Source organism: Hyperolius riggenbachi, chromosome 11, assembly GCF_040937935.1.
Source record: "Hyperolius riggenbachi isolate aHypRig1 chromosome 11, aHypRig1.pri, whole genome shotgun sequence".
In the NCBI taxonomy this organism is placed as follows: domain Eukaryota; kingdom Metazoa; phylum Chordata; class Amphibia; order Anura; family Hyperoliidae; genus Hyperolius; species Hyperolius riggenbachi.
The window spans coordinates 151,144,896-151,162,445 of record NC_090656.1 but is presented as its reverse complement, the minus strand read 5'-3'; positions in this window follow the sequence as shown (position 1 = coordinate 151,162,445).

Below are 17,550 nucleotides of genomic sequence, written 5' to 3'. Positions count from 1 at the left end.
CCAACGGTACGTTTTCTATGTTAAACCATTACACCATTGAAAAACTGGTTACGTTTGCAATCGAAAGAAAAATGACTATAGTTGAAGAGGTAATGGCCCCTAAACTATGTTCTGGGATGAAAAATACAGCTTCAGTGAAATCCGTTTGCAAATCGGAGTGATAGATTAGAATCTAGAGCCAACGGTAAGTTTTCTATGTTAAACCATTACACCATTGAAAAACTGGTTACGTTTGCAATCGAAAGAAAAATGACTGAAGTTGAAGAGGTAATGGCCCCTAAACTATGATCTGGGATGAAAAATACAGTTTCAGTGAAATCCGTTTGCAAATCGGAGTGATAGATTAGAATCTAGAGCCAACGGTAAGTTTTCTATGTTAAACCATTACACCATTGAAAAACTGGTTACGTTTGCAATCGAAAGAAAAATGACTATAGTTGAAGAGGTAATGGCCCCTAAACTATGTTCTGGGAAGAAAAATACAGCTTCAGTGAAATCCGTTTGCAAATCGGAGTGATAGATTAGAATCTAGAGCCAACGGTACGTTTTCTATGTTAAACCATTACACCATTGAAAAACTGGTTACGTCTGCAATCGAAAGAAAAATGACTATAGTTGAAGAGGTAATGGCCCCTAAACTATGTTCTGGGATGAAAGTTACAGCTTCAGTGAAATCCATTTGCAAATCAGAGTGATAGATTAGAATCTAGAGCCAACGGTACGTTTTCTATGTTAAACCATTACACCATTGAAAAACTGGTTACGTTTGCAATCGAAAGAAAAATGACTATAGTTGAAGAGGTAATGGCCCCTAAACTATGTTCTGGGATGAAAGTTACAGCTTCAGCGAAATCCGTTTGCAAATCGGAGTGATAGATTAGAATCTAGAGCCAACGGTACGTTTTCTATGTTAAACCATTACACCATTGAAAAACTGGTTACGTTTGCAATCGAAAGAAAAATGACTATAGTTGAAGAGGTAATGGCCCCTAAACTATGTTCTGGGATGAAAGTTACAGCTTCAGTGAAATCCGTTTGCAAATCGGAGTGATAGATTAGAATCTAGAGCCAACGGTACGTTTTCTATGTTAAACCATTACACCATTGAAAAACTAGTTACGTTTGCAATCGAAAGAAAAATGACTATAGTTGAAGAGGTAATGGCCCCTAAACTATGTTCTGGGATGAAAAATACAGCTTCAGTGAAATCCGTTTGCAAATCGGAGTGATAGATTAGAATCTAGAGCCAACGGTACGTTTTCTATGTTAAACCATTACACCATTGAAAAACTGGTTACGTTTGCAATCGAAAGAAAAATGACTATAGTTGAAGAGGTAATGGCCCCTAAACTATGTTCTGGGATGAAAGTTACAGCTTCAGTGAAATCCGTTTGCAAATCGGAGTGATAGATTAGAATCTAGAGCCAACGGTACGTTTTCTATGTTAAACCATTACACCATTGAAAAACTAGTTACGTTTGCAATCGAAAGAAAAATGACTATAGTTGAAGAGGTAATGGCCCCTAAACTATGTTCTGGGAAGAAAAATACAGCTTCAGTGAAATCCGTTTGCAAATCGGAGTGATAGATTAGAATCTAGAGCCAACGGTACGTTTTCTATGTTAAACCACTACACCATTGAAAAACTGGTTACGTTTGCAATCGAAAGAAAAATTACTATAGTTGAAGAGGTAATGGCCCCTAAACTATGTTCTGGGATGAAAAATACAGCTTCAGTAAAATCCGTTTGCAAATCGGAGTGATAGATTAGAATCTAGAGCCAACGGTACGTTTTCTATGTTAAACCATTACACCATTGAAAAACTAGTTACGTTTGCAATCGAAAGAAAAATGACTATAGTTGAAGAGGTAATGGCCCCTAACCTATGTTCTGGGATGAAAAATACAGCTTCAGTGAAATCCGTTTGCAAATCGGAGTGATAGATTAGAATCTAGAGCCAAACGTTTTCTATGTTAAACCATTACACCATTGAAAAACTGGTTACGTCTGCAATCGAAAGAAAAATGACTATAGTTGAAGAGGTAATGGCCCCTAAACTATGTTCTGGGATGAAAAATACAGCTTCAGTGAAATCCGTTTGCAAATCGGAGTGATAGATTAGAATCTAGAGCCAACGGTAAGTTTTCTATGTTAAACCATTACACCATTGAAAAACTGGTTACGTTTGCAATTGAAAGAAAAATGACTATAGTTGAAGAAGTAATGGCCCCTAAACTATGTTCTGGGATGAAAGTTACAGCTTCAGTGAAATCCGTTTGCAAATCGGAGTGATAGATTAGAATCTAGAGCCAACGGTACGTTTTCTATGTTAAACCATTACACCATTGAAAAACTGGTTACGTTTGCAATCGAAAGAAAAATGACTATAGTTGAAGAGGTAATGGCCCCTAAACTATGTTCTGGGATGAAAGTTACAGCTTCAGTGAAATCCGTTTGCAAATCGGAGTGATAGATTAGAATCTAGAGCCAACGGTACGTTTTCTATGTTAAACCATTACACCATTGAAAAACTAGTTACGTTTGCAATCGAAAGAAAAATGACTATAGTTGAAGAGGTAATGGCCCCTAAACTATGTTCTGGGATGAAAAATACAGCTTCAGTGAAATCCGTTTGCAAATCGGAGTGATAGATTAGAATCTAGAGCCAACGGTACGTTTTCTATGTTAAACCATTACACCATTGAAAAACTGGTTACGTTTGCAATCGAAAGAAAAATGACTATAGTTGAAGAGGTAATGGCCCCTAAACTATGTTCTGGGATGAAAGTTACAGCTTCAGTGAAATCCGTTTGCAAATCGGAGTGATAGATTAGAATCTAGAGCCAACGGTACGTTTTCTATGTTAAACCATTACACCATTGAAAAACTAGTTACGTTTGCAATCGAAAGAAAAATGACTATAGTTGAAGAGGTAATGGCCCCTAAACTATGTTCTGGGAAGAAAAATACAGCTTCAGTGAAATCCGTTTGCAAATCGGAGTGATAGATTAGAATCTAGAGCCAACGGTACGTTTTCTATGTTAAACCACTACACCATTGAAAAACTGGTTACGTTTGCAATCGAAAGAAAAATTACTATAGTTGAAGAGGTAATGGCCCCTAAACTATGTTCTGGGATGAAAAATACAGCTTCAGTAAAATCCGTTTGCAAATCGGAGTGATAGATTAGAATCTAGAGCCAACGGTACGTTTTCTATGTTAAACCATTACACCATTGAAAAACTAGTTACGTTTGCAATCGAAAGAAAAATGACTATAGTTGAAGAGGTAATGGCCCCTAACCTATGTTCTGGGATGAAAAATACAGCTTCAGTGAAATCCGTTTGCAAATCGGAGTGATAGATTAGAATCTAGAGCCAAACGTTTTCTATGTTAAACCATTACACCATTGAAAAACTGGTTACGTCTGCAATCGAAAGAAAAATGACTATAGTTGAAGAGGTAATGGCCCCTAAACTATGTTCTGGGATGAAAAATACAGCTTCAGTGAAATCCGTTTGCAAATCGGAGTGATAGATTAGAATCTAGAGCCAACGGTAAGTTTTCTATGTTAAACCATTACACCATTGAAAAACTGGTTACGTTTGCAATTGAAAGAAAAATGACTATAGTTGAAGAAGTAATGGCCCCTAAACTATGTTCTGGGATGAAAGTTACAGCTTCAGTGAAATCCGTTTGCAAATCGGAGTGATAGATTAGAATCTAGAGCCAACGGTACGTTTTCTATGTTGAACCATTACACCATTGAAAAACTGGTTACGTTTGCAATCGAAAGAAAAATGACGGGGGGCGCTAGTGAGGCGCTTACTGGAGAAGATGTGCCTTCAGTGAGCTCCTGCTTCACATCCAGACTGCACTTGATATACCCCACGGATCTGGACGAGTGATACCTTGAATCGAAGCTATAGGGCCCAGGAATGCATAGGAGCCCTCAACAGTACCCTCTGAGAAGCCGCAAATCTGCAAGACCCCTGCTTTCTCCACTTCGTTTCAGGAGGAATTTTTCCAAGATGGCCGACAGGGCCTTGCCTGAAAACACAGCTCAGCTTCTCCCTGCAGCTTCCCTGCCTCCCACGGATGATCCAGCTTACATGGAGGACCAGTTCCCGGGACCCTCGCAAGAACTATCACCAGGTCAGCCTCCTAGATCGCCCGGCTTAACACCAGGTGCGTCACAGCCGCCACCGCTAATTACGCATGCCGCTACGCATAGTACGCATAAAAATACGCATGCCGCATGCAAGTCAATGGCGGAAAATACGCGTAAAAATACGCATTACGCATACGGCAATACGCAATGCCATGCAGAAGATACGCTTGAGCATGCGCATCAAACGCCACCTAGACCTGCGCAACAAAGTACGCATCGGACACCCGAACGCGTACGAACCCAACAAGAAGGTACGCATGAAAATACGCATGGTGAAGAGAAGGATACGCGTCAGTCATCACAATTACAGGGCATGTCAGCAGAAGACCTGATGCGTACCATGAGGCGTATTTTTAAGGAGGAATTACGCGATGCGGTGGATGAACTCTCTCAGCAAATAAATGATATCGGGCAAAGAGTTGATGTCTTGGAGAAGCAAACAGATGACTTAGTTACAGCCATTAATCAAGACAGAAAACAGCTCGATGACCATGACGATAGGCTGGACGCGCATGAAGCGAAGCTGGAAGATCTGGAGAACCGCAGTAGAAGAGCAAATGTGAGGATCCGAGGACTCCCTGAGTCTTTTGAGGACCCAGAAGCGATAGCCAACAAGCTTTTTGCAACTCTTCTCCCCCAAGTTGATCCTGCTCATTGGACGGTGATTCGCATCCACAGGGCTTTAACCAAACCAAGAAACCCAGATCTTCCGCGTGATATTATAGCTAAGCTGGCTTCAGAGGATGCGCGAGACAAAATCCTGGTGGCAGCAAGGGATCTTACAACACTCCCAGAAGTCCCGGGCTCAGTCCAATTGTATGCCGACCTTGCACCAGCTACCATTGCTAGACGACGAGAAATGAGGCCGTACACGCTGGCTCTGCAACAGCATTCCATCAAATATCGATGGGGCTTCCCCTTCTTGCTGACCTTCAAGATTAATGGCAAACTATACAACTGCAAGAGACCGGAGGAGGCGGCTCAGGCCCTCAATGAGGCGTCTATCCCCTTCACCATTCCGAAGCCGGGCCAACCACCTCCCAAGACCCAACGTTCTGGGAAACCACGAAGAGTATGGAAAACGGCTGGAGGCTCTTCATTTCGCCCGCGGCAGTTGGACATGGATGCGGCCTGATGCCCTGATTCGAGTTTCCATTTGAATGACCTATAGTGGTCTATGGCACCCATCAGGTGTCCCAAACATGTCAATCCCCTTTATGATGTGGGTGACATTTCAACATGAGCAATTCCCCTAATTGACTCATTGGTTTTGTGTGGCCTCTACATGCGCCATTACCCTTTATGATGTGGGTGGCGTGAAGACACCATCCGTTTCTTGGAAGAAGTTTTAAGACTCAAGGTTTACTCCAGGCTTGGAGGTAACCTGGCCGGCTGAAAAAGGCCCGGCATAATATTTCAGCATTGCCCCTTTATGATGTTGGGCAGATGCCGTGATTATAATTTCATACTGGACTAAGTAGAGGCCACACATCTGTTATAGAATGGGCAGCATCCGGCTGCTGTGAGTTTGGGAACAGAGACACCTGAGTGCATCGCACAGTACTTTTGCCTCTGCCAGATGCATTGGATGCCCCATGATTGTTTTATAGTTATCTTGCTAATATGCCATTAGGTTAGACATTCGGTTAATATGTCTGGACTTTTTAGACCTTAACATAGGAAGGTTTATATTGCGGGTTCGCTGTGTTTGGATCCGTGTGGTTATAATTGTTGTTAATTATATTAGATATCTATGCAGTCAGATGTGATACACTGTGGCTGTTCCCCCCTTGTTAGATGGTGCCTGGAGTTAGGCGGGCGCTTTTTGCGCGGGCCCGACCCCAACCACCATCATCGCACGCTTGTGCTGTCCCCCCCCTGATAGGTCAAGAAGACACACGGGGTGCGGTGTGTTTCAACACCAGCCCCCTCCTTACAATGTTCAGAATAGACAAGAATCCAAGCCAGACTTGTTCAGCTGTCCTTTTAGCTTTCCAATATTTCATGAGAATCTTCCCATTTATTCCACCATGAGCAATAAACCCTGCAACATTGTTACCCATAATGTAAGAGGCCTGAACTCCCCCCATAAACGAAAGTAGGCACTTGTTGAGCTGGCCCGATCTTCCCCAGACGTGATCTGTCTCCAGGAGTCCCACTTCACTAATAAATCATATCCTAAATTCTTTCATCCCAAATATAAAAGAGCATTCTGTTCAAACTACACCCAGAAAAAAAGAGGAGTGGTTATTCTCTTGGCGAACTCGTTTCCTTTTGAGGTAAGCTCTTGCCTCACTGACTCCGAGGGAACACATTGTATTCTCCTTGGTCAGTATCAAAACAAAACACTTTGCATTACAAACATTTACGCCCCCCCTGACCGGACCACGGAGGTTATTTCCGGAGTATCGGACATTCTTTTAACTTTGAAGTTTGATACTTTGATCTGGGCGGGAGACTTTAATATTACCCCAAACAATAATTTAGACAGAACGCACCCGCAGAGATCAACGGAAGCTAAAAGAGCGAAAGCTATCTTTGAAAAAATACTTAAGCTTCATTCTTTGGTGGACTCCTGGAGGGAGAGCAATGGCAAACAAAGAGGTTACACATATATGTCGGCCCCCCATAATTCATACTCCAGGATCGATTTCATACTTATATCACTCACTAGTCTTCCCTCCCTGATTTACGCCAGAAATCTGCTGTGTCCGTGGTCGGATCATGACCCCCTTCTTATAGCTCTAAATTCATTGACACCTAAAACATCCAGAGCCCCCTGGCGTCTGAATGAGGCCCTTCTATATAATTCAGATATTAGTAGTGGAATCGAGAATACGATCTCTGAATACTTTCGTATAAACGATACAGGAGACATATCCCCGTTGACAGTGTGGCTAGCGCATAAGGCGGTAGTGAGAGGTGATCTGATCCAGGCAGCCTCCAAATTCAAGAGAGATAGAAATAAGATTATTTCCGATATTGAATTTAAACTGCATAAGCTTCATATGGTTAACACGCTGCAGCCATCAAGATTCCTTCTAAAACAAATTCAAGATTTGCAATTACAGGCTGATGCCCTTCTCAACTCAGAAACAGAAAAGGCTCTTAGATGGACTGCTGCGGCCTCATACGATCAGCTAAATAAACCTAAAAGATGGCTAGCAGCCAAACTTCGGGCCCAACAGACCGTCAACCGAATCCTTAAAATTAGGGGCAAGGATGGAAATGTTACTTCCAATCCAGATACGATATATGAAATATTCTCTGACTATTATAAGGAGTTATATAGCGATAAAGATGATAATACCTACGCTCAGAGCAGACAAAATTTTTTAGACTCCACTATTAAAAAGACCCTGACCGCGGACACAGTTAAGATGTTGAATGCTGACATAACCCAGGAGGAAATTCACTTGGCAATTAAGAAGCTTAAAAGAGCAAAAGCCCCTGGACCCGATGGTTTCTCCCCCATATACTATAAAAAGTACGAGGCCCTTTTATCCCCCCACCTCCAAAAATGCTTTAATTATTTGATGCAGGGAAATATACCCCCCACAGACTTTCTGTCCTCAGCAGTTGTGATGATTCCTAAACCACCTGCCGGCTTTAATCCACAGAGACCAGGTTGGTTTTGTGCCAAAAAGGCAAGCCCCTGACAACATCCGTAAGATTGTTACCCTGCAACATTATTGTAAGCAGACCGCCACATGTGTGGCCATCTTGGCTCTTGATATGGAGAAGGCATTTGACCTGATACGGTGGCCATACATGGAGGCGGTCCTGCAAAAATATGGGGTGCACGGAAATTATTTGAAGGCCATCTCGGCACTATATTCCCCGTCTACTGCCACCCTGAAGATGCCCTCCATCACTAAACGATCATTCTCAATCCAGAGGGGCACACGGCAGGGATGTCCCTTATCGCCGGGATTATTTGCACTTATGATGGAACCTTTGGCAGAAAAGATCCGACGGAACCCCGAAATAGTGGGGGTGAGGGTGGGGTCCAGGGAATATAAAACATCACTATTCGCTGACGATGTCCTCTTGACCCTTACCTCGCCCCATGACTCGATTCCAAAGTTGTTGGAGGAGATTGAAAACTTCTCGCCCTTCTCTGGGTTCCGTTTAAATTTAGATAAATCTGAACTTATGATTTCAAAAATGGACCGGACAGACGCGGCACTTTTGGCCAAGCGATATGGGCTGCAATTTCAATCTCAATTTATCCAATACCTGGGCATCAAGCTAGCAGCGGACCCCTCTAACCTCTATAAATTAAATTATCCCTCAATGTATTCTAGATTGACTCATGATCTGGAGAGCTGGGAGGACTATCCCCTGTCCATGCTCGGACGGATTTCAGCCGTCAGGATGACGCTCCTACCTAGGTTGCTGTACTTATTCCGAACTATCCCCGTAGCTGTAACGAAAGGCCCGGTTCAGCACTTGCAAACGCTGATACAAAAGTTTATATGGAGGAAGCGGAAGGCCAGAATAAAATATCTTACGCTAGCCAGGCCCAGAGACCTTGGAGGACTTAATGCTCCACTTTTATTTAATTATTATAAAGCGGCCCAGATAGCTCAGTTAGCAACAGCGAATGCCAACCCACTGATAGCCCCATTATGGGTGGAAATTGAATCACAGCTAGTGTCTCCCCTATCTCTAGCAGGTTTGATGTGGGCCAAGAAGATCCCGATTGCTAAAATTAGGAAGCTCTCCCCAGTCTCAGCCCACTCACTTAGCCTGTGGTCTAAAATTAGATTTGTTATGCGATTGCAATCCACACCCTCGTGTATGACCCAAATATTCCGCAACCCGGACTTTGTACCGGGCCAATCCATGAACCAATTCAAATGGTGGTATACGAAAGGATTTCAGACTGTGGGGAAATTTCTATGTTCTTTCAAAATCTCCACTCCCGCCCAGTTTATTAAGAACCATAGTGTCCCCAGGGAAGAGTTGGGTAGGCTGGACCTAATATTTAAGTATTTGTCCACTCTGGATCCTAAAAGAGAAGTCCTGACGTACTGTCCCTTTGAAGTCAGGTGCAAGAATGGGCCCATGGACAGAGGCTTTATCTCAGAACTATATGCAATCCTCTCTTACCCCACGATTGATGGCAAGCTTAAAGCCCAGATTGATTGGGAGAAGGACAGCGGGATGGAGATTTCTGAGTCCAAGTGGACCCATTGTTGCACATCACTGACACGAGGTTCCTTATTCTATTCGTCTATAGAGATATCATTCAAATTACTCCACAGAATTCACCTCACCCCCGTCAAATTGCATATCTTCAACTCAACGGCCTCTCCATATTGTTTCCGGAAATGCGGACAGATTGGGTCCTTGTGGCACATCTGGTGGGCTTGCCCTAAGGCACACACATTCTGGTCAGGGATCTGGAGTAAAATTCAACTAATCACTGGTATACAATCTGATATGGATCCTTCTGTGATTTTACTAGGTAACCGCCCTAAATCAGTGAAATATGCCACACATAAACTGGTCCAATTCGCACTTTCACAAGCTAGAAGACACCTGGCCTCCAAATGGAAATCAACTGGGCTGTCAGTGGACGAGGTCTTTCGCAATCTTAATAACACCATGACTTCTGAGCATATTAGAGCTAAGATTTTCGATACAACTGAATTTTTTTTTAAAGTATGGGATCCATGGATTGAGTGGCAGGACAATGCCGGCCTTTCATACGTCCTCCACTCCTTCTAGGATAGCTCCATCCCCCGGGTCTCTGACCATATACTTATTGGGTAACGACATACATGCTAGTTTGGCAGTTGAACATGTGAGATATCTCATACTCTATGTCTTTTATAGCTCATTCTGAACACGAAAGCTTATCAAAGTACCGGCTGGGTGGGTGCACGCTCCACCCCCTATGACCTATCCCTCCCCTCCATTCCCCCCCCCCCCACCACCACACCCTTTCCTCCCTATCCTACTGGGTGTACCATTGGCATGATGTGGAGTCCCCACCCATGGTCCATCCTTTCACCCCCTACCCTTCCCCCCCTTAGCCACCCCCTTATTCCCACCCCCCTACCCCCCTTACTATATTGCAAGTATGTTAAGATGTTTTGGATATATCTTTGTATTATTTGTACGCATTTTTGTATGTTTTTGGCTCTCAAGAAAAACATCTGTTTTATGTGACCCTGATTATCTGTTCTGTAAGATATTCCCCACATGTGGGGAAATTTTGATATTTTGACTCGTTTGTTAACTGAATCATATCTTAATAAACACCCTTGGAACGAAAGAAAAATGACTATGGTTGAAGAGGTAATGGCCCCTAAACTATGTTCTGGGATGAAAGTTACAGCTTCAGTGAAATCCGTTTGCAAATCGGAGTGATAGATTAGAATCTAGAGCCAACGGCACGTTTTCTATGTTAAACCATTACACCATTGAAAAACTGGTTACGTTTGCAATCGAAAGAAAAATGACTATAATTGAAGAGGTAATGGCCCCTAAACTATGTTCTGGGATGAAAAATACAGCTTCAGTGAAATCCGTTTGCAAATCGGAGTGATAGATTAGAATCTAGAGCCAACGGTACGTTTTCTATGTTAAACCATTACACCATTGAAAAACTGGTTACGTCTGCAATCGAAAGAAAAATGACTATAGTTGAAGAGGTAATGGCCCCTAAACTATGTTCTGGGATGAAAAATACAGCTTCAGTGAAATCCGTTTGCAAATCGGAGTGATAGATTAGAATCTAGAGCCAACGGTACGTTTTCTATGTTAAACCATTACACCATTGAAAAACTGGTTACGTTTGCAATCGAAAGAAAAATGACTATAATTCAAAAGGTAATGGCCCCTAAACTATGTTCTGGGATGAAAAATACAGCTTCAGTGAAATCCGTTTGCAAATCGGAGTGATAGATTAGAATCTAGAGCCAACGGTACGTTTTCTATGTTAAACCATTACACCATTGAAAAACTGGTTACGTTTGCAATCGAAAGAAAAATGACTATAGTTGAAGAGGTAATGGCCCCTAAACTATGTTCTGGGATGAAAGTTACAGCTTCAGTGAAATCCGTTTGCAAATCGGAGTGATAGATTAGAATCTAGAGCCAACGGTGCGTTTTCTATGTTAAACCATTACACCATTGAAAAACTGGTTACGTTTGCAATCGAAAGAAAAATGACTATAATTGAAGAGGTAATGGCCCCTAAACTATGTTCTGGGATGAAAAATACAGCTTCAGTGAAATCCGTTTGCAAATCGGAGTGATAGATTAGAATCTAGAGCCAACGGTACGTTTTCTATGTTAAACCATTACACCATTGAAAAACTGGTTACGTCTGCAATCGAAAGAAAAATGACTATAGTTGAAGAGGTAATGGCCCCTAAACTATGTTCTGGGATGAAAGTTACAGCTTCAGTGAAATCCGTTTGCAAATCGGAGTGATAGATTAGAATCTAGAGCCAACGGTACGTTTTCTATGTTAAACCATTACACCATTGAAAAACTGGTTACGTTTGCAATCGAAAGAAAAATGACTATAATTGAAGAGGTAATGGCCCCTAAACTATGTTCTGGGATGAAAAATACAGCTTCAGGGAAATCCGTTTGCAAATCGGAGTGATAGATTAGAATCTATAGCCAACGGTACGTTTTCTATGTTAAACCATTACACCATTGAAAAACTGCAATCGAAAGAAAAATGACTATAGTTGAAGAGGTAATGGCCCCTAAACTATGTTCTGGGATGAAAGTTACAGCTTCAGTGAAATCCGTTTGCAAATCGGAGTGATAGATTAGAATCTAGAGCCAACGGTACGTTTTCTATGTTAAACCATTACACCATTGAAAAACTGGTTACGTCTGCAATCGAAAGAAAAATGACTATAGTTGAAGAGGTAATGGCCCCTAAACTATGTTCTGGGATGAAAGTTACAGCTTCAGTGAAATCCGTTTGCAAATCGGAGTGATAGATTAGAATCTAGAGTCAACGGTACGTTTTCTATGTTAAACCATTACATCACTGAAAAACTGGTTACGTCTGCAATCGAAAGAAAAATGACTATAGTTGAAGAGGTAATGGCCCCTAAACTATGTTCTGGGATGAAAGTTACAGTTTCAGTGAAATCCGTTTGCAAATCGGAGTGATAGATTAGAATCTAGAGCCAACGGTACGTTTTCTATGTTAAACCATTACACCATTGAAAAACTGGTTACGTTTGCAATCGAAAGAAAAATGACTATAGTTGAAGAGGTAATGGCCCCTAAACTATGTTCTGGGATGAAAAATACAGCTTCAGTGAAATCCGTTTGCAAATCGGAGTGATAGATTAGAATCTAGAGCCAACGGTAAGTTTTCTATGTTAAACCATTACACCATTGAAAAACTGGTTACGTTTGCAATCGAAAGAAAAATGACTATAGTTGAAGAGGTAATGGCCCCTAAACTATGTTCTGGGATGAAAAATACAGCTTCAGTGAAATCCGTTTGCAAATCGGAGTGATAGATTAGAATCTAGAGCCAACGGTACGTTTTCTATGTTAAACCATTACACCATTGAAAAACTGGTTACGTTTGCAATCGAAAGAAAAATGACTATAGTTGAAGAGGTAATGGCCCCTAAACTATGTTCTGGGATGAAAAATACAGCTTCAGTGAAATCCGTTTGCAAATCGGAGTGATAGATTAGAATCTAGAGCCAACGGTAAGTTTTCTATGTTAAACCATTACACCATTGAAAAACTGGTTACGTTTGCAATCGAAAGAAAAATGACTATAGTTGAAGAGGTAATGGCCCCTAAACTATGTTCTGGGATGAAAAAATACAGCTTCAGTGAAATCCGTTTGCAAATCGGAGTGATAGATTAGAATCTAGAGCCAACGGTACGTTTTCTATGTTAAACCATTACACCATTGAAAAACTGGTTACGTTTGCAATCGAAAGAAAAATGACTATAGTTGAAGAGGTAATGGCCCCTAAACTATGTTCTGGGATGAAAAATACAGCTTCAGTGAAATCCGTTTGCAAATCGGAGTGATAGATTAGAATCTAGAGCCAACGGTACGTTTTCTATGTTAAACCATTACACCATTGAAAAACTGGTTACGTTTGCAATCGAAAGAAAAATGACTATAGTTGAAGAGGTAATGGCCCCTAAACTATGTTCTGGGATGAAAGTTACAGCTTCAGTAAAATCCGTTTCCAAATCGGAGTGATAGATTAGAATCTAGAGCCAACGGTACGTTTTCTATGTTAAACCATTACACCATTGAAAAACTGGTTATGTCTGCAATCGAAAGAAAAATGACTATAGTTGAAGAGGTAATGGCCCCTAAACTATGTTCTGGGATGAAAGTTACAGCTTCAGTGAAATCAGTTTGCAAATCAGAGTGAGAGATTAGAATCTAGAGCCAACGGTACGTTTTCTATGTTAAACCATTACACCATTGAAAAACTGGTTACGTTTGCAATCGAAAGAAAAATGACTATAGTTGAAGAGGTAATGGCCCCTAAACTATGTTCTGGGATGAAAGTTACAGCTTCAGTGAAATCCGTTTGCAAATCGGAGTGATAGATTAGAATCTAGAGCCAACGGTACGTTTTCTATGTTAAACCATTACACCATTGAAAAACTGGTTACGTTTGCAATCGAAAGAAAAATGACTATAGTTGAAGAGGTAATGGCCCCTAAACTATGTTCTGGGATGAAAGTTACAGCTTCAGTGAAATCCGTTTGCAAATCGGAGTGATAGATTAGAATCTAGAGCCAACGGTACGTTTTCTATGTTAAACCATTACACCATTGAAAAACTGGTTACGTTTGCAATCGAAAGAAAAATGACTATAGTTGAAGAGGTAATGGCCCCTAAACTATGTTCTGGGATGAAAGTTACAGCTTCAGTGAAATCCGTTTGCAAATCGGAGTGATAGATTAGAATCTAGAGCCAACGGTACGTTTTCTATGTTAAACCATTACACCATTGAAAAACTAGTTACGTTTGCAATCGAAAGAAAAATGACTATAGTTGAAGAGGTAATGGCCCCTAAACTATGTTCTGGGATGAAAAATACAGCTTCAGTGAAATCCGTTTGCAAATCGGAGTGATAGATTAGAATCTAGAGCCAACGGTACGTTTTCTATGTTAAACCATTACACCATTGAAAAACTGGTTACGTTTGCAATCGAAAGAAAAATGACTATAGTTGAAGAGGTAATGGCCCCTAAACTATGTTCTGGGATGAAAGTTACAGCTTCAGTGAAATCCGTTTGCAAATCGGAGTGATAGATTAGAATCTAGAGCCAACGGTACGTTTTCTATGTTAAACCATTACACCATTGAAAAACTAGTTACGTTTGCAATCGAAAGAAAAATGACTATAGTTGAAGAGGTAATGGCCCCTAAACTATGTTCTGGGAAGAAAAATACAGCTTCAGTGAAATCCGTTTGCAAATCGGAGTGATAGATTAGAATCTAGAGCCAACGGTACGTTTTCTATGTTAAACCACTACACCATTGAAAAACTGGTTACGTTTGCAATCGAAAGAAAAATTACTATAGTTGAAGAGGTAATGGCCCCTAAACTATGTTCTGGGATGAAAAATACAGCTTCAGTAAAATCCGTTTGCAAATCGGAGTGATAGATTAGAATCTAGAGCCAACGGTAAGTTTTCTATGTTAAACCATTACACCATTGAAAAACTGGTTACGTTTGCAATTGAAAGAAAAATGACTATAGTTGAAGAAGTAATGGCCCCTAAACTATGTTCTGGGATGAAAGTTACAGCTTCAGTGAAATCCGTTTGCAAATCGGAGTGATAGATTAGAATCTAGAGCCAACGGTACGTTTTCTATGTTAAACCATTACACCATTGAAAAACTGGTTACGTTTGCAATCGAAAGAAAAATGACTATAATTGAAGAGGTAATGGCCCCTAAACTATGTTCTGGGATGAAAAATACTGCTTCAGTGAAATCCGTTTGCAAATCGGAGTGATAGATTAGAATCTAGAGCCAACGGTACGTTTTCTATGTTAAACCACTACACCATTGAAAAACTGGTTACGTTTGCAATCGAAAGAAAAATTACTATAGTTGAAGAGGTAATGGCCCCTAAACTATGTTCTGGGATGAAAAATACAGCTTCAGTAAAATCCGTTTGCAAATCGGAGTGATAGATTAGAATCTAGAGCCAACGGTACGTTTTCTATGTTAAACCATTACACCATTGAAAAACTAGTTACGTTTGCAATCGAAAGAAAAATGACTATAGTTGAAGAGGTAATGGCCCCTAACCTATGTTCTGGGATGAAAAATACAGCTTCAGTGAAATCCGTTTGCAAATCGGAGTGATAGATTAGAATCTAGAGCCAAACGTTTTCTATGTTAAACCATTACACCATTGAAAAACTGGTTACGTCTGCAATCGAAAGAAAAATGACTATAGTTGAAGAGGTAATGGCCCCTAAACTATGTTCTGGGATGAAAAATACAGCTTCAGTGAAATCCGTTTGCAAATCGGAGTGATAGATTAGAATCTAGAGCCAACGGTAAGTTTTCTATGTTAAACCATTACACCATTGAAAAACTGGTTACGTTTGCAATTGAAAGAAAAATGACTATAGTTGAAGAAGTAATGGCCCCTAAACTATGTTCTGGGATGAAAGTTACAGCTTCAGTGAAATCCGTTTGCAAATCGGAGTGATAGATTAGAATCTAGAGCCAACGGTACGTTTTCTATGTTAAACCATTACACCATTGAAAAACTGGTTACGTTTGCAATCGAAAGAAAAATGACGGGGGGCGCTAGTGAGGCGCTTACTGGAGAAGATGTGCCTTCAGTGAGCTCCTGCTTCACATCCAGACTGCACTTGATATACCCCACGGATCTGGACGAGTGATACCTTGAATCGAAGCTATAGGGCCCAGGAATGCATAGGAGCCCTCAACAGTACCCTCTGAGAAGCCGCAAATCTGCAAGACCCCTGCTTTCTCCACTTCGTTTCAGGAGGAATTTTTCCAAGATGGCCGACAGGGCCTTGCCTGAAAACACAGCTCAGCTTCTCCCTGCAGCTTCCCTGCCTCCCACGGATGATCCAGCTTACATGGAGGACCAGTTCCCGGGACCCTCGCAAGAACTATCACCAGGTCAGCCTCCTAGATCGCCCGGCTTAACACCAGGTGCGTCACAGCCGCCACCGCTAATTACGCATGCCGCTACGCATAGTACGCATAAAAATACGCATGCCGCATGCAAGTCAATGGCGGAAAATACGCGTAAAAATACGCATTACGCATACGGCAATACGCAATGCCATGCAGAAGATACGCTTGAGCATGCGCATCAAACGCCACCTAGACCTGCGCAACAAAGTACGCATCGGACACCCGAACGCGTACGAACCCAACAAGAAGGTACGCATGAAAATACGCATGGTGAAGAGAAGGATACGCGTCAGTCATCACAATTACAGGGCATGTCAGCAGAAGACCTGATGCGTACCATGAGGCGTATTTTTAAGGAGGAATTACGCGATGCGGTGGATGAACTCTCTCAGCAAATAAATGATATCGGGCAAAGAGTTGATGTCTTGGAGAAGCAAACAGATGACTTAGTTACAGCCATTAATCAAGACAGAAAACAGCTCGATGACCATGACGATAGGCTGGACGCGCATGAAGCGAAGCTGGAAGATCTGGAGAACCGCAGTAGAAGAGCAAATGTGAGGATCCGAGGACTCCCTGAGTCTTTTGAGGACCCAGAAGCGATAGCCAACAAGCTTTTTGCAACTCTTCTCCCCCAAGTTGATCCTGCTCATTGGACGGTGATTCGCATCCACAGGGCTTTAACCAAACCAAGAAACCCAGATCTTCCGCGTGATATTATAGCTAAGCTGGCTTCAGAGGATGCGCGAGACAAAATCCTGGTGGCAGCAAGGGATCTTACAACACTCCCAGAAGTCCCGGGCTCAGTCCAATTGTATGCCGACCTTGCACCAGCTACCATTGCTAGACGACGAGAAATGAGGCCGTACACGCTGGCTCTGCAACAGCATTCCATCAAATATCGATGGGGCTTCCCCTTCTTGCTGACCTTCAAGATTAATGGCAAACTATACAACTGCAAGAGACCGGAGGAGGCGGCTCAGGCCCTCAATGAGGCGTCTATCCCCTTCACCATTCCGAAGCCGGGCCAACCACCTCCCAAGACCCAACGTTCTGGGAAACCACGAAGAGTATGGAAAACGGCTGGAGGCTCTTCATTTCGCCCGCGGCAGTTGGACATGGATGCGGCCTGATGCCCTGATTCGAGTTTCCATTTGAATGACCTATAGTGGTCTATGGCACCCATCAGGTGTCCCAAACATGTCAATC